Source organism: Rattus norvegicus, chromosome 3, assembly GCF_036323735.1.
Source record: "Rattus norvegicus strain BN/NHsdMcwi chromosome 3, GRCr8, whole genome shotgun sequence".
NCBI lineage: Eukaryota > Metazoa > Chordata > Mammalia > Rodentia > Muridae > Rattus > Rattus norvegicus.
Window position 1 is genome coordinate 9,789,948 of NC_086021.1, and position 16,664 is coordinate 9,806,611.

Here is a 16,664-nt window from a genome sequence, read left to right on the forward strand (position 1 = left end):
GTGCCTGCGGGTTTAGGCTTAAAAGTACCTTCCACGGAGAGCCCAAAGGAATCAGTACTGAGTCTGTTGGGACATTGCGGAGAATAGAAAGCCTTTGCCTCCGCTCTCAGTAGAAGAGACGGCAGTAAAATGGGTTACGGATGTGTAGGGCTATTGGGAGAAGCAGATTAAAAGAAAAGAACTTGACTCATCGGCTTTGATTTGAAATCTTTATTATCACAAATGGTGGTTATTAGATAAAGATGCCTCACACATCCTCCGTTCAGTCACAATGGCACTTTCAGCCCATTTCAGCTGGTTATGTGTTCATGCTCTCTCTCAGGGCTAGGTAGTAGCAAAACTTGATGTATGGCCATTATCTGAAGCCTGGCCCAGAAAGATAATGGCCCAAGGTTTACAAGGCATGTGGGAACGATCAATTATACCCCCACAACTGACAGCACAGCAGAACCCCAACACTGGATGGGAGGAAGAGGAAGAGAGATGAAACTGTCTTGGATACCTCCCTCTTTTTGACAGGCAGAAAAAAAAATCTTTCTTCAGAAGATGTTTGGTGTGTCTCAGTGAGTCTTCTGATGCACCTCAACACCAGTGACATGCACAGAACAAAGCTAGCAAGACTGATTCAAATTAATCAGGAGCCCTCCATGCATTAAAGGATAGAAAACCAATTATACTAATATCCAAATGAAACTGGCTATTTGCAGTGAGAATTTTGGTGTATTTAAAAACATAGAAATATTATAAGACTATGTTTTTGTTTTAATCCAGGCTGTGGGGTATGCGGTTGCTTCCAATTCTCAACAGTGGCTGACTATGATTTGCCTCGTGCTCTAGCAGGGGCGTGATTTTGTGACCAGCAGATAGATTTTGCACGTGTGTAACATTTGGAATGCTGGAGACTTTTCAGAGAACATATAAATGCTAGAGCCCCATAGGAGGCTGATCTGATCTGTGACATACACTAGGTACACTGATAATTGAAGGACATTTTCTGATCTGTGACATAGACTATGTACACTGATAATTGAGGACCTTTTCTCATCTGTGACTTAGACTAGGCAGAATGATAATTGAGGACATTTTCTCACCTGTGACATAGACTAGGGTAACTGATAATTGGAGGAATTTTTTTTTTGATCTGTGACACACTGTTCTTCTGTCTCTTGCCAGAGTATGTCTGTGCAATGGAAACCTCTCTCACTTATTTTTCTGCATTTCAGGAAGGCAGTTGCCCTATGATGTTTAGACATAGCACCTCCTCTGATGTGTGATGTGCAGTGAGACATTTCCAAAGAGAGTCACTGTGACTTGTGTTGACAATCAATCACCTTCTGCTACAGTCAACCATTCCTCATCTAGCATGTCGCCTCGGCTCTTCCAATGCACTTCAGAATGTGGAACTTATTTTTATACAAATGGCCAGCACTGTAACTACATTTCATGACTTTCTTTATTCTGTCATTAGACTCGGGACAAGATTATAGATTTATAAGGTATGTTTCAGTCTAGGTCAGAGAAGGTCTTTTATGTCAACTATAATATCAGGAACTTCCAAATCTACATGTAAAATATGCATTGGTTTAAGGAACCCAATGAGCCTTTTATTATTTTGATCATTCGTATAAAGAATGTCTGTTCCAACTAACTGATACAGACATGAATCGCACTGTTATTGTGTTGTTTCAGTGTCCCCTACTGCATTGCACCTGGACAGAGGTTTCACAATAGTCCAGTTCTGTAGCAAATCACAATGTTGCATCTCCAAATACAAAAGAATCCCCATCCTCTCTCCTTGAGTTTCTCACTATCAAATTTTGTGATCTATTCTTCAAATCAATATTTATTGTAGGCCAATTATTTACTGAATTCATCTTAAACATTTCAGCATTTTAAAATATAACCTTTATAAAGAAACAAAAGGGCAGAGGATGTTACCATTTGGTAATTAAGAAAACAATAAACGTAAAAATATACATAATGAAAAACAGGACATGAATATTTCTAACCATGCAACTTAGCTCTGATATGTCCTGAAATGATCACCACTATTTTTATATCAAATATTTATTTTTATTTATTTCTCAATATGTTATGCCATGTTTTAATTTTAATTTCTGATTATGTGGAATCAGAAATAGAATGTATTATTCTTTAACTCCAAGGAAATAAAATAACTTACTTTCTGAAACATAACCCTGAATATTCTACATTTTCATGAGGAATAAAGTAGCGTATAGGTAAAATTATTGTGTCTGTATGTAGATTAGAAAGTCTGTTATAAATATAAAGTTGTGACAAGAACTTACCTTACTGTGAAAGGCAAACTAAGCTTGAGTATCTCCTCTGAACTAAAATGCATCATCATCCTTTCTCATCTGTAGGTCTGATTTATAGACACCATTGCTTGATTTTTCATGTACGGACATGAAAAAAAGTGAAATTAATGTATCAGTTGTTTTTTTTAATATAAACTATGTAGATATCCTGGAAAATATACTGATACATTTAAACTTCACATCATTTCTTTAGTGGTAAATTAATTTGCTTTTAAAAGAAATGTTGGAAGGGAATTCAAATTGATTTAAGATAAGAGTAACTGCTGTGCAAGTTTCATGACATCATTGGGTCCATGACTCGATGCTGGAAAGTTGGATTCTAGTTATCCACCTGTGAAGTGTAACATATACATGTTCAGACATATATGCAAATAAACATAGAGATGCACACATTCATACATGGAGGCACACACACTACAAAAAATATATAAATTCAAAGGTGGTTTTGTTTTGTTTTATTTGCTTTGCTTTGCTTTCATTTACTAGTAATGACACATGCCTTTAGTTATACCATAAAATCTGAGAAAGGGCTGACAAGTAGGAGGCCAGAACTTCACATGTGAGAGCTTCAGAGCAGTTAGTAAAAGTTTAACATGAAAAACGTGAGAACTTTTCTCAAAATCCTAAGAGCTTGAAATATAGGTCAGGGCCTTCCTGGCACACAGTTAGTTATGTCTTTGATCTTCACAACTGAATTTTTTCATTCAAATTTCAGGAACTTCTCTATTGAATGATTTTCAAATAAGCAAACTGTGATTAGTTTTTAGAATTCGTTTTGTGTTCAAATGTAAATCTCCTAAACTCTAACCTTTATCTCTGACTTTCTAAACCAGAAAAATCATAGGAACATTTGATATATCTGGCCTTATATGTTGTATATTTTCATTTTAAATGGCTATCTTTTATATCATTATAGTGTTCCTGGGATTTACAGATTACCTCCTTGGAATATTAGCAGATACAAACTTAGAACCTTTGGGTCAGACCTTCACAGGTTCTTTCACACAATTTATCATTCCTCTTTCAGGTGACATAAGGAGCTGTTGCTGAGCTGTGGCTAAGACTGAGTGTGGATTACAATAGTGTCGACATCCTTCTCCAATGTGAAGCCATACATGTTCCTTAAACACATTCCTGAAAGATAGTTTCCATAATTCATGGAGTTTTCATTAGATAGCTACATTCTTTCATTTTTGGAGGAAGTTTTTGAAGACTATTCTGTCATTTATGTCAATTGCTATCCCTCTTTCGTGGGAAATTTCTGTTTCTTTTCTGGATGCTTCTAGGTACTCTGTTTCTAATATCGCTGGGTTCAGTTTGGTCACCTGGGTTCAGATTTCTTTTTATTTATCATGCCTGAAATTTGTTTGGTTGAGGATTTTTTTGTTCTCATTCTACAATTCCTTCATTGTTATGCCTGCAAACTTTTCTCTTCTTATTTTGAATATTCCTCCTTTTAGTCTTCTATAGACTCATGGGTCTTCCACCTGCATGGAGCCTGGGTATTGCTCATCACGGTTTCACGTGTATGAGCTGTTCTATAGAGTTATTAGTTTTCAATGTCTCAGAGTATAGATTCTAGTTTTTGTGATTTATGAAATTTGCAGAGGTCATAACTTCTAGAAAACCATGATATCCTTACCTTTTCATTTTTTAGTTTTTCTGGGATGATTAAAATAAACAATTTATAGAGAATAACAAGCATAAGAAAAATGTATATTGTGAACATATTTCTGCAAGAGGTCTCATGTATTGATGCAGCTGAAATAACGAGATTTACCATGCTCTCTGTGACTGCTCCCACATCTACCTTCTCCTTTCCCCTCAGTGATAGTATTTACTCATTTACTTTTCTTCTTCCCTTACATTTGTTTATTCATTAGTTGTGTGGTCAAATGATACAGTATTCTAGTTAGTTGAGAGGACAATTTTCAGAAGTGACTTATTAGCTTCTGCCATGTGGGTCAAAGGGATTGATATCAGCTGTTCAAGCTCAGCTTGGCATACAACCACCCTTAGCCAGGGAACCATTATGCAATCCTCAAATTTAATATTTCCTAATACTATCTGAGAGCATTTCTATGACTTCAGAATTATTACCTGGACTATTTTAGTCGAACGTGATTATGTGGGAATTAATTTTGTACATTATAGCCACAGTGCTATAATGCTACCCATTCTTCTATTTTTATGCACTGCTCATTACACTTGTATATGTGTTGTAAAATACCCTGCTTAGCCAACAATCACAACCTCTGCTGATAGTATTATGTAGCTTCCTTATGTTGATGGCTATGTCTCTACATCATTTTATGCTCACTGTTTTGGCATACTGATTTCTCTTTAATTTATATTTCTGATGCACATCATGGAGCCCCTTTGGTTTTGGCTGTTTGGATGATAGCGATTTCTCTGCTATTATTTCATTGAGGACACAAAAACTTACCAAACATTCACATACTTACATTTTTACTGTATATTTTTGTCTGGTGATTTGACTATACTATTATCGTGAGGCAGATTCTAATCTCTAGTGAAATAAAAGTCAAACAGCGTTTAACAAATTGACTACCTCTATTCTTTTTATTTATCACTTATTTTCATAGTAAGATACAAAGAAGCCTCTCTCATCCTAGTATTTACTCTGACTTACATAAAAATTTAATTATCAAATTAATTAAAATTATTTTAGAACAGTAGTTTTTCTATGCTTGTAATACCTAGAAGTAATACATTAGACATGTGCTTTCTGAACTCTCATGCATACTATAGAGTAAATATATTAATTGTGCATGAGATCTCCACATAAGAGGCTACAAAAATACCTCAGCTGTTAAAGGATTGTGACCCAACCAAAATATCAATGAAAATGAAATTAGTCACTGTATATTAGGGTTTTGTATTGAAATAGTCACACATTAGCTCTTTGTAATTCTCTACATCATATCAGGTCTAATTATAATGATAGTGAATCCATCCAATTACAAAATTAACCATTATATCTAATACCATATTTGAATTATTTAACATGTGTTTTGGTTTCATCTTCATATTCTATACCAAAGGAAGCATAGTTAGTGCTCTCCTATAATCAAATAGCCACGTCGTCTGCAGTAATCTGGTATATTAGTATAATATCAAAATCGGTTTCTTTAGTTCATTTACTTTTGAGAGATCTTTTCTCAGCAGAAATGCTTAAATTAAATGTAAATTAAATAAACTCAGTGAATAAAATATAAATCTTTATAAAAGAAAAATGATATAGTAAAATAAGTTATCAAACACAAAAATAAATCACAAAATTCAAACTCAGATTACCCACAACTAACACCCAGCTCACTGAAAATAAAGACCCTGGACCCATTTTATAAGTAAGTACCTGTGAGCACATGCTTGACAACACTCTATGTTCTTTCTCTCCCTTTACATTCAGGGAGCAGAGGTAATGGTTTCCCCAAAGTTCTCAGAATTATCCATGGTTCTGGTTAAGATGCAAAGAAAAATCTAGGATTCCTGTTTATGGAAGATGAGTTTTTTTTTTATTTTATTAGCATCCTTAATATATCATAATCGATGAAATTCTAGATGCCTAGTGAAGATGTGTTATATAAATAAATGATGAAGAAGATTCAATTTAAAATTATATTATGTTTATTAGAAGAATGTTTCCACTCAATTTCATAATCCATTTTATATAATACAGACTCTGTCATTCTTCTCGACAGATTCCAGTCAGAATGTATCTTAATACACCACGCTTATTCACGTGTATTTTGTATCTATTTGAATCCACCTCCCCATGACAATCCCCTCAATATGTATATTTCATATACAGGAAATGTCTATCCTGATATTTCCATTTATTAGGATGATACTCTCAAGAAGATACAAGCTTCCTGTTTCTGGATGCCCCCAGAGATGACATAGTACCATAACTCTCTGTACCCAAATTCGGTGGGTGAGAAAGCTGGACTCCCAGAATCATGGACAATTCTGATAATTTAGGGGAAACCATTACCTCTGCTCACATTTCTGTGCTTGGAGGAAGCTGCTTACAGCCCAATGTATAGAGGAGCATAGGAAGAGTAAGGGAGGGGATCATTCCAGTATCTACCTGTGTCCAGAGATGAAAGCCAGTGACCAGGAAAAGTAACACAACTGAGAACACAGGCAAGACCAACCCTTTGAAGAGGACAGGGCAGCAGATGAGGATAGGGATAGAGGGCTTATGGATGGAGGCCACACACTTACAGCCTTTATATTTTTCTATGCCTTTAACAGCTCAATGGCAAGGCCACTTCCTAACCTCCAAGTGGCTGAACTATCCCACACTGATATTCCCATGTTCTTATTTGCTAAAATCTATATCCCATCTTTCTTGCCCTGGATTCCATTGGGCAGCTCTCCTTGGTCTGCTTATTCTCATGCTCTACTATGTCAGCTGCTTCTCTGTCCTGAAAGTCTGTCCTGGAGAATCTCCATGCCTCCTCCCACTCCGTACCTTTGTCCAAGCATCCTGAAACTCCTGCTCTGTCTGTCCTGCCTAGACACTGGCTATCAATATCTCTATTTTCCAATCAGAACCAACTGAGGCAGGGTCCCTGATTCATTAGTTTAGGACAGTATGAGAAGCATGAGAATAAAGTCAACTACAATATCTATTTGTATGTGACTTTCTGGGAACAATATTTCCCAAACAAGAAAGAGATACCTGTTAAAGTACTAGAATCAAAGAAAATATCAAGTATACACATAATAATAATAATAATAATAATAATAATAATAAAAACAGTAAATATTAATAATAATAGAATTAATATAATAAAAGTGATGATAAAATAATAATAAATATAATTATAATAATTATAATAATGAATAAAAATAAAAATAAAGTCATCATCATCATAATTGTCATCATCAAAGCCTAATGAACAGAGAAATAAAAATACAAAAACTGTGAAGAAAAAAGACTAAGTCACACGTAAAGCTGATCACATGAACTAACACCTGAATTTTCAATGGATATTCTAAAATATAAATGGGCTTGGATCACCTTTCAAAACGTTTTCAAAGAATACAGATACTACCTTAGAATTTATTACTGAGGAAATGTATCAATTACATCAACAGAAGAGGAGAAACTTTACACAACCTAATCACCAGGAAGCCATGTCTCTTCAGCGATCTTAATCTAAAAATGGTAAACCGCATTCTGAAAATAAGAGATATTCTCAAGAGGATAGAGTTGGTAAATAACCCTGTAGTAATTCTTCGGAAGAGGGAAAAAGTATGTGGCAACAACAAAATAAAAAAACCGATGAATACTTCTCCGTAATAACGCTAACCATAGGGGTTGGGGATTTAGCTCAGTGGTAAAGCGCTTGTCTAGCAAGTGCAAGGCCCTGGGTTCGGTCCCCAGCTCCAAAAAAAAAAAAAAATAAAAAAAAATAAAATAATGCTAAGGATTAACTGTCCGACACGAATAATATACAGACTATCAGTTTGTATAAGAAAACAGGTTTATTTCTCCTGCATCTAAATAGTACATTTGTTTTAGATACAATTGCATACTCCTGTTTAGAATGCAATTCCCCACATTTCTTTTTTTTCTTTTTTCTTTTTTTTTCTGTAAGTATATTTATTGTTCATTAATTTTTTATAAAGATCTAGAAGATTTACTGTTTAATTGTAAGTATAGAATTTTCATGTAAGTGTATTTTTTTTCTTTTTTGGGGGGGGCATGTTCCCGTCCCCATCATCTGCCCATTACCACTCTCCCCCCAACAATCACGTTCACTGGGTTTCAGTCTTAATAGGAACGAGGGCTTCCCCTTCCACTGGTGCTCTTACTAGGCTATTCATTGCTAACTATGAGGTCAGAGTCCAGGGTCAGTCCATGTATAGTCTTTGTGTAGTGGCTTAGTCCCTGGAAGCTCTGTTTGCTTGCATTGTTGTTCATAAGGGGTCTCGAGCCCCTTCAAGCTCTTCCAGTTCTTTCTATGATTCCTTGAATGAGGGTCCTGTTCTCAGTTCAATGGTTTGCTGCTGGCATTCGCCTATGTATTTCCTGTATTCTGGCTGTGTCTCTCAGGAGAGATCTAAATCCGCTTCCTGTCAGTCTGAATTTCTCTGCTTCATCCATCTTGTCTAATTGGGTCAGTGTATATGTATGAGATGCATGTGGGGCAGGCTCTGAATGGGTGTTCCTTCAGTCTCTATTTTAATCTTTGCCTCCCAATTCCCTGCCAAGGGTATTCTTGTTCCCCTTTTAAGGAAGGAGTAAAGCATTCACATTTTGATCATCCATCTTGAGTTTCATTTGTTCTAGTCATCTAGGGTAATTCAAGCATTTGGGCTAATAGCCACTTATCAATGAGAGCATAACATGTGTGTTTTTCTGTGGTTGTGTTACCTCACTCAGGATGATATTTTCCATTTCCCTCCATTTCCCTATGAAATACATAAAGTCATTGTTTTTGATAGCTGAGTAGTATTCCTTTTCATAGATTTACCACCTATCATAAGGCAATATTTTATATGCTAGAAAGTATACTTTTGGGAGAACATTATTTTGTATATTTAATTCATCCGTTTTCATTAATTTTATCTGAAAGAATATTATTTGCTAATATGTTTAAATTATAGGTAACTCTGTGTGTGTGTGTGTGTGTGTGTGTGTGTGTGTTTGATAATTCAACTCTAATATGACCAGGAAAATGCTTTAGTGATAATGATAATTTATAGGCACTGAGAATTTTGTATATAATTTATATATAAACTATATGTATATATATATATATATATAATATATATACTTTATATATATATGAAAATATATTATGTATATTTTTTCAAAGCACTGTTTAGACATGTATACTAAATTAAGCCTTCTATTTGCAGTTTTAGCTATTTCCAACACTAATTTTATCTTATTAGGTGTCTAGAAAGAAATACATGGAAGCATGAATCATCTCAACTTCAAATGTAGGTACACTCAATGTTATGTCTTCCTTTTAAACATGATTGTTCATCTTTGGTCCATTATATACATACATATATATATATATATATATATATATATATATATATATATATATAAATTGCTCTATTTATATTAGAAATGTGTGCTACATTGTATATATGTATTCATTGATGACTTCCTTCTGTGATCAAATTTTAAGAATAAATGACTTCTGTACATTATTATAAAATCTAAGATCATTGAGATTTTCCGAAATCAAATACCATAATGCATAAATATAAGAATCATTTCCTGTCTGTGGCTATTAACAAAAAAATTTAATAAAAAACTCCTATAAACAAATTTTGATATTATCCATGAAAGTTTCTTCAAGGAGTTGTCCAACTTTTAAAAAAGGGAAGTCACCAATTATGTCAACACATTTTTCATTCTATATTCCTTTAAATTGTAAAATACATTTTTATTTATATAAGTCATAACAAGGGAAATATTATATAGACAGCAAAAGAGACCTAAGGAAAATATTACCAAACTCTAATATTTGGATCAATATCAGAAATGGCAAATGATAATTACTGTATTATTAATTTAATGAGACAAGATATCACTTTTATTTAATAATTTTTCCTGAATATTTTATGTATTTATATTTCAAATGTTATTTCCTTTCCTTTTTCTCCCATAACATCCCTGCCCGTCTTCTGTGAGGATGTTCCAATTCCCACCAATCAACTTCAACCTCAATTCTCTGGCATTACCCTACATTGGGGATACAAGCCTTCACAGGATTAAGGGGTTTTCCTTTCAATGATGTTTGAACAAGCAATCCTCTGCCACGTATGTGGCTGGAGTCATGGGTCCCTCAATCTGTATTCACTAGTGGGTGGGTTAATCCCTCGAATTTCTGGTGGGTCTGGTTGGTTGATATTGTTGTTCTTCCTGGGGTTTTGCAAACCCCTTCAGCTCATTAAGTACACTCTCTAATAACTTCATTGAATCCCCCTTGTTCAATCCATTGTTTAGTTTCATTCATCCTCACGAGTGTCTGCAGGGTTCTATCAGAGTCTCTCAGGAGACATCCATATCTGACTCCTGTCAACAAGGACTTGGTGGCATCAGCAATAGTGACTGGTTTGTGTGACTGCATATGGGACAGATCCCCACATGGGGCAGTCTCTGGTTGACACTTTCTTCAGTCCGTGCTTGACTCTTTATCCTTGAATTTCCTCCCATGAATATTTTTTATCCCTCCTAAGAAGGATTGTAACATCTGCATTTTGGTCTTCTTCCTGCTGGCTTCAAAAGGCCTGTGAATTCTTTCTTATGTTTTCCATACTTTTGGGCTGATACAAACTTCTAATAAATATATACAATTTGTGGTCTTTTGTGACTGGGTTACCTTACACAAAATGATAATTTCTCGTCTATCCTAAGAATTTAATGAAAACATTGTTTTTGATAGGTTAGAAGAACACAGGTGTGTAAATGTACTATATTTCATTTATCCATTACTATGTTGAGGGACATCTGGTTTCTTTTCAGCTTCTGGCTATTATAAAAAAGAAAGAGAGCTCTCAACCTGTAGCATCATGTGTCCTTCTTATATGTTGGAGCATCTTTTGCGTATATATCAAAGAAATGGGATTGTGGTATCCTCAGGTAGTACTATATCCAACTTTGTGAGAAAATTCCAGACTCATTTCCAGATGGTTATACCAGCTTGCAATCTGACCAACAATGGAGGAGAGTTCCTCTTTCTCCACCTAATTGCCAGAATCTGTTGTGAATTTCTTTACTTAGCCATTCTGAGAAGTGTGCTGTATTACATTAGAATTTGTTGATTTGCATTTACCTGATGGCTAAAGATATTAATATTCCACAGTAGAGAAATCTTTTGTTTAGTGCTATTCACCATTTTTGAAAGGACTATTTGATTTTCTGAAGTCTATCTCCTTGAGTCTTTGTATACATTGATTTTAGCCCTCTACCAGATGGAAGATTGGTAAAGATCTTTTCTTAACCTAATGATTTTATCTTTTTCCACATTCCAGTGACCAAGCCTTACAAAAGGTTTATGAAGTCCCATTTGTCAATTCTCGATCTTGAAGCAAAGCCATTGGTATTCTGTTCTGTAAATTTCCCAACTTTTTCTTCTATTTGTTTAAGATTATATGTTTCTTGTGGAGATACTTGATCCACTTCGACTTGAGCTTTGTACACGGCGATAAGAATTGATTGATTTCCATTCTTCTACTTGCTAACCTTCAGTTTAATGAGAACCGTTTGTGGAAAATGTGATCGTTCCATTGCATGGTTTCGGGTCATTGTCAAATATCAAGTGGCCATAGGTATGTGCCTTCATTTCTGGGCATTCAATAATATTCCACTGATCTTTTTGACTGTCTCTGTACCATTCCCATTCAATTTTTATTATTATTGTTCTGTAATACAGCTTGAAGTCATCAATAGTGATTGCCCCAGAAGTTCTCATATTGTTGATGAACGTTTCTCTATCATTGGATTCTTGTAATTTCAACTGAATTTTCAAATTGCTCCTTCTATCTCTGTGAAGAATTGAGTTGGAATTTTGATGGTGATTGTCTTGAATCTGTTGATTGCTTTTGGCAATATGACCATTTTTACAATTTAACCCTGCACATGCATTAGCATGGGAAATTATTCCATCTTCTGAGATCTTCTTCAATATTTCTCTTCAGAGACTTGAAGTTCTTGTCATACAGAACTTTCACTTGCTTGTTTAGAGTCAACCTGAGGATTTTTTATTATGTGTGACTATTTTGAAGTCTGTCATTTCCTTAATTTCCCCTCAAACTGTTTATGCTTGAAGTAGAATGCTTCTGATTTGTTTGAGTTAAGTTTACATCCAGCCACTTGGCTGAATTTTTTTTGTCAACTGAAAGAGTACTGTGGTGGAATGTATGGAGCCGCCAAATATACTATCACATCATCTAAAAATCGTGATATTTTAACTTCTTGCTTTCTAAATTTTTCCGTTTTGCTCGTGTTTTTGTCTATTTTTTGTGGATAAGACTTCCAGTACTATATTGATGGAGTAAGTAGAGATTAGGCAACCTTTCTAGTTCCTGATTTTTGTGGTATTGCGTCAAGTTTCTCCCCATTAAGTTTGATGATGGCAACTGTTTTTTGTGTTTTTGTTTTGTTTTGTTTTGTTTTTTATTTTTTTGTTTGTTTTTCTTGTTTTGTTTTGTTTTTGCTTTTGTTTTTGTAATATTGCTTTTACTATGTTTAAGTATGGGCGTTGAATTTCTAATATTTTCCAAGACTTCTAACATGAAGAAATATTCATTTTTTTTAATTTTTATCACCATCTAAAAAGATGATTATTTGTCCCACCCTCGGAAGTTTATTTACATAATTAATTCTTCTATATGCTGACATCCAGTTGAACCATAATTTCTTGAAAATTCTGTCTTTTTTCATCTCATGGTTTTAGCACCTTTATCACAGACAAAGTGACCATAGGCATGTGCATTCATTTCTGGATCTTCAGGCAAGTACATCTGGTGAAATTTTCAATTACCATGGATGGAGAAACCAAGACATTCCATTACAAAGTCAAATGTACACAATATCTTTCCACAAATCCAACCCTACAAATGATAGTGGATGGAATCTTCCAACACAAGGAGGGATACTACACCTTAGCAAAAAGTAGGGAATTAATCTTTGAACAAACCCAAAAGATGATAACCACACAATTGTACTTACATTTCTACCAACAAAAATAACAGGAACCAACAGTCCATTTCATTTAATATCTCTTATCATCAATGTACACAATTCCCCAATAAAAAGACATAAACTAAGAGACTGAATACGTAAAGAGGATCCAAGTTTTTGCTGCATACAGGACATACACCTTAGAGACAAAGACAGAGTATCTCAGGGTAAAAGGATGGAGCAAAATTCTAAGCAAACGTTCCCAAGAAAAAAGCTGGAGTAGCCTTTCTAATATTGAACAACATTGACTTTCAACAAAAAGTTATCAAAAATGACAAGGAAGGGAACCATACTTTTCAAAGGAAAAATAATACTAAGATGAACTTTCAATACTGAACAACTATGTTTCAAATGCAAGGACACATAAATTCATAAAAGAAACATAACTAGAGCTCAAAGCAAATATTGCACCACACACAATAAATTGTTGGAGACTTCAATTCTGCACTCTCATCAACGGACAATTTATGGAAACTGAAACTAAACAGATATGGTTAAAGTAACAGAAATTATTTTAATAACTTAAAAAATCCAAATGGATTTAACAGGTATTTAGGTAACATTTCTTACTAAATCAGAAGAATATACCTTTTCCTATGCACGTAAATGTAATTTCTCCCAATTTGACCATATACTCATTCACATAACAGGCCTCAATTGATACCAGAATATTGAAGTAATCCTATGCATCCTATCAGATCACAATGGACTAGGGTTGCTGTTCTATATTTTATTATTTTTTTGTATTTGTTTAAATTATTGATGATTTATTTATGTGGTATTTTTGAACATCATCTTTCTTGATAGTTTGTCACTATGCAATAAAGACTGGGTTATACCTAGTGATAGTTCTTCCATTTTTGCCTCTACAATAGCAAGAGTGTGTTCTCCATTCCAATCTTGGTTTATAAACTACATTTTGAGTAAACTCTTTGTGCATACATTGCATTTAATGTTTTCCTCTTTGTTTGAATATATATTTGTATTATCTAACCTTACAAATTTGTAATTTTATAATCAAATTTTTAATTTCATAACTTCTGACTATAACTTTTGATCTCATTTTGCTTATATTTTTCTCGATTTTAATGCATTTTTTAATTGTGAATATTTTTCCCTCTTTATGTATGTTCGTGCCTTTATGGGATTTTGTTATTGTTTATCAATGGAAAAATGCAATTTATTCCCAGCAGCAGGCATACATGAAGGAGAATACAAGAGTTAATTAGCTATTTCAATAGGATGGATTACTTATTAAAAATAAGAATCTCTGAAACAAAGAACAGTGATGAATTTCACACTACCCTTCCCCAATGATCCAAGCATGCAATAATGACAGGTAGTGTGCTGTGCTCATGTGGTGGTGTGAAATAATTTATGGAACAATAAAACCACATACCACAGAAAATTTAAAGAATCTCTTTCCCCCTATACACAGATCCATAATGGGATTATAGGGTGGTCAATACAATGAATTGAAGCAGAAGTAAACAATTACGTTGCTACAAGAAAGTGATGGCAAGGAAGAATTTCAAACCATGGTCAACTATATAATTGTGAACTTTTGTACCTAAAATTGTGGGTTTTTTCCAAGGACAATAATAGCTGGACTGAACCCACCTTTTTTATCTATAAAAAGTGTGGAACCATGGCCCTAATGGGAATGATGAAGACAAAAACAAAAACAATAACAAAAGGGTATGTTAATAGAAGCAAACCATTAACACAAACTACCATAAACAACTTTACGTTCTAACCAGAAAAGGCACCAAAACTAAAGTCATATTTGAGCACCCTATGTGAAGACAAAAGTGAGTGGGACATGGACTTTCTCCCTTTCATGTTTTTCAAGTACTTTACAGAAACAGGAATCTCAGACTGTTTTCCATGATTTATTAAAGGTTTTTATAGCCCTCATGTATTAAAATACCATTTGAAAGTATTGATACCTGCTTCTAGGATTTTTCCAAGTTAACAAACTTCTTGGACTAAAGTTCCAAAATGTAACTAGGCCCAACCCTGAGTTGGCAAACTATGACAAGGGAATAATAACAGATATTTTCAAAGCCCAAGTACTATATTACTATACTATTGAGTACAGTGATCCAAATTAATTCAATAACTCAAGATAGTAGGAAGATACATATAAAAAAGTGTTAGAAAAGTGTAGAAGAATCAACTCCTTCCTCGTGTATGCCAGCATTTACAGTTCTGCAGTAAGTCCTAAGAGGCATTATTCAAGAAGCAATGGGAAGAAGGAACTCAGGACAAGACAGGAAGATAAACTAGCATGGTGGTTTATGTAATAGAAATACTTAGGAATGAAAATGTCTTGTAAAATTAAAGAGTTTTTTTTCAATATTTTCTCATTCCAATCAAAACACACATCCATGAATAATTCTCCTCTAAGACTTCCATAAAACAGGTTAAACAAAAATTAACATAAACATTTAAAAGTTTGAAAATGAGACAAAAGAAAAAAAACTTGCATATGTTTCAGAGCAGGATCACAGGGAAATGAGATGAATCTTATCAAGATGAAACCTAGAGTGGCAAGCAGGACCTAGAATTAAGAATTGCATGAGAAAGGCAGTGGAGTAGTGACAGGAACATGGCCAGGCCTGACAGATAAGGCTGGGCCCTTTAAAGGGGCACAGAATGAGGTAAGAAAATATTTCAAAAAAAGCAGCACCTTTCCTTTCTTCTCACCTCAAGTATCCCATCCCCCCACCAAAAAAACCTTTTTGATAATAATACAGAAGAGCTATGGTATGTCACTCACTTCCCATTTGCTTTTAACCCTCTCTCTGAAGTCAGGAAATATGAACATTTCGAATTTCCAAGAAGAAAAATTCATCTCCAGGTATATGGATGTCCTGAGGACCAAGTGACAAACTGAAATATGTGAGGGCAGAGAAGGTGGAGACTTTCTCATTCCACAGAGCAGAAATGTGACTGCCCAAGTTAAGAAGGGATAAGGCAACCATAACAGGTAAACTAGTTCTCATACCATTAAACTTATTTACATTATTCTTAACTATACTTAGTTCAAATCACTTTCCAGCTCAATCTTCATTTTGAATGATGCTGATCTTTCCTGCAATGTGTCTGTACCATCTTCTCTTCCTAGTATTTCATCATGGGGATAATAGATGGTTGTGGCAGAATAGGTGATGTTTTTATTTCTATATATCACTCCCTTTACGTTCTATATGTATAGTAACATTTAATGAGTTTCATTTGGAGAAGGTATGAATGATTGATCTAATATATATGGTTTAAACTTTATTGAGATTATTTAGAAAATATCAGGTATCCATTCTCTGTAAATAATTTCTTCTGTCATATGATATGGAAACAATAAAATTTTATTCTAGTCAAAATAATTCTCTATAATTTTAATATCTAAAGATACAGAAGAACATTAAGATAATGTGGAATATTAAATCAGCTGAACTGCATATTCCTTAATTTAAGAATAACCAGAATCATTGAGATGTATCTGGAACATATATAGAAACAAAAAACAAAGCATTGAATAAATAGTGGCAGAAGAACAGCGTCATTTTGTTAAAGTAGCT